Source organism: Penaeus japonicus, unplaced genomic scaffold, assembly GCF_977035675.1.
Source record: "Penaeus japonicus unplaced genomic scaffold, GWHDUDI00000001_assembly GWHDUDI00000004, whole genome shotgun sequence".
Taxonomy (NCBI): Eukaryota; Metazoa; Arthropoda; class Malacostraca; order Decapoda; family Penaeidae; genus Penaeus; species Penaeus japonicus.
Window position 1 is genome coordinate 49483082 of NW_028234406.1, and position 3207 is coordinate 49486288.

The window sequence follows — 3207 nt, forward strand, 5'->3', positions numbered from 1 at the left end:
AGCAAAGAGGGCGGTGGAGGTGCAGACTCAGAGTAAGATTTGCCACGTAATAAGAGGAATTCAAGGTACGTCATCCATTTTTATTTTTCTTCTTCTTCTTCTTCTCTTTCTTCTTCTTCTCTTTCTTTACCTACCCCTTTCCTACCCTTCAACCCCCCCCCCCATCCCCTGCCCCCTTTAATTATTCTCTTTATCTATGCTTTCATGAGCTTTTTCCTCTTTTTCTTCCTATTCTTCTTCTCCCTCTTGATCCCTCTCCCCCCCCCCCCCCCCCCCCCCCTTTCTTTCCCCCTGGCCTTCCCCCCCCCCCCCCCCCCCCTTCCCCTTATTCCATGCCCCTTGCCACGCTGCATTGTACGTTCGTTCTGATTACAGTCTTTGTTGTACAAACAAACAAAAAAATTGCAATCTAATATGCAAAGGACCCTCCCTACTCCTCTTCTTCCTCCTCCACCTCCTCCTCTTTCTCCTTCTCCACCTCCTCCTCTTCATCATCTTTCTCCTCCTCCATCCCCGACTCCACCTCCTCCTCCTCCACCACCATCACCTCTTCCACCTCCATCTCTTCCTCCTCTACCTCCATCTCCTCATCTTTTCCACTCCCACTCATATTTCTTCCTCCTCATATACACCTTTTCTTCGCCCCCCCCCCCCCCCCTCCCTATTTCGTCACACATACGCAAGTGCGGTTAAGTTCAGGCCTGACATTATTCTCTACCTATTATTATTATTATGATTATCATAAGTATTGCTACAGTTATCATTATTATTATCATCATTTTTATCATTATCATTACTATCATCATTATCATAATTATCATTATCATTTTCATTACTATCATTATCATTATTATGATTTTCATTATTATCATCATCATTATTAATCTTGTCAGCATTAACATTTCCATTATTATTTATTATCATTTTATTATCATCTTTATTATCACTTTTATGATCATAATCATTATTACTTTTCCTGTTATAGTCATTATTATTTTCATTATAATCATTACTATTACTATTATCATTATTATCATTATCATCCTCATTATCATTATTCTCATAATCATCGTTATTTATAGTCCTATCATCATCACCATAATCATCACCACAATCCTCATCATTATTGTCTAAACTCTACGGATGCATCACAGAGGTCCTTCCCTAAAGGTATAATTTATTTACCCTAAAATAATACCGGTAGTATAGATGATATATATATATTGGAATTCCGGTCTCGTGTAGTAGATATGGCTCAAGCGTGGTAGGAAGATAACTTTAAGGTAAAGTAATTTGTTCAATTCTTTAGCTTTATGTTCTGTTTGTGTCATTATCAGTAGTAGTGGTTGTTGTATTGTTATTCTCATTTTAAGGATCATCATTATTTTTATCTTTATCATGTAATTGTTTTGATTATCAACATGAAATAGGTTTTGTTGTTATGATCATTACTATCATTAATATTACTACTGCTATTCCTACTGTTATTCCTACTAATGATAGAAATATGATTATTGTAATAGATTGTTATTACTATTAGTTTCATTAACACCCTAGAAATCTAAACTATGACGTAATACTGGTCTTAATACGTTCCCGAGGGGCGCGCGTGCCAGTATTACTTATCAACTTCCTCTTTTCCCTAACCTTGACAGATTTTTAGATTTTTCCAAGGGCATGAATTAAGATACCTCGTCCCGTGCCAAAAACAAAATCGAGTACCATAAACCCAAAACAAAATCGGGAACCATAAACCCAAAACAAACTCGGGTACCATAAACCCAAAACAAAATCGGGTACCATATACCCAAAACAAAATCGGGTACCATAAACCCAAAACAAAATCGGGAACCATAAACCCAAAACAAACTCGGGTACCATAAACCCAAAACAAAATCGGGTACCATAAACCCAAAACAAAATCGGGAACCATAAACCCAAAACAAACTCGGGTACCATAAACCCAAAACAAAATCGGGTACCATATACCCAAAACAAAATCGGGTACCATAAACCCAAAACAAAATCGGGTACCATAAACCCAAAACAAAATCGGGTACCATAAACCCAACACAAAATCGGGTACCATAAACCCAAAACAAAATCGGCTACCATATACCCAAAACAAAATCGGGTACCATATACCCGAAACAAAATCGGGTACCATAAACCCAACACAAAATCGGGTACCATATACCCGAAACAAAATCGGGTACCATAAACCCAAAACAAAATCGGCTACCATATACCCAAAACAAAATCGGGTACCATATACCCGAAACAAAATCGGGTACCATAAACCCAAAACAAAATCGGCTACCATAAACCCAAAACGAAATCGGGTACCATAAACCCAAAACAAAATCGGCTACCATAAACCCAAAACAAAATCGGGTACCATAAACCCAAAACAAAATCGGCTACCATAAACCCAAAACAAAATCGGGTACCATAAACCCAAAACAAAATCGGCTACCATATACCCAAAACAAAATCGGGTACCATATACCCGAAACAAAATCGGGTACCATAAACCCAAAACAAAATCGGCTACCATAAACCCAAAACAAAATCGGCTACCATAAACCCAAAACAAAATCGGGTACCATAAACCCAAAACAAAATCGGCTACCATAAACCCAAAACAAAATCGGGTACCATAAACCCAAAACAAAATTGGCTACCATATACCCAAAACAAAATCGGGTACTATATACCCTAGTTTAGTCTTAGAGGACATTCAACCGCCCGTGATTGAGAATGGGGATCAAATGCTACTATAAATCCAAGGGTGTAGTGGACACATTTGATCAATTGCACGAGAGAGTTTCAACAGAAAATTAGAAAGGTGTCACGCTGTCTGTCTGATCCCGCCATTACTATGCTGTCTGTGAGAACTGTGTATGATGCTGAGGTAAGATCGAATGTTCCAGAAATATACTTAAAAGTTATTTTGTTGTGAATGGTCAATGTATGTTGCTTAAAATCATGTTATGAACAGTCAGTGTATGTTGCTTGAACTCATTTACAAGCGAAATCATTGGTTAGAAACATATTGTAGTAAAAGAGAAAGAAGAAGAAAAAAAAATTGTGTTCCTATAAAAAAGTAATTTTCGCCTCTCCTTCCTGACAGCTTGTACATGAACTGTGATCTGGAGATCCCTTAGGGAGCGGTGGCCACATACCTGATCCGGTCAAGTTTATAGA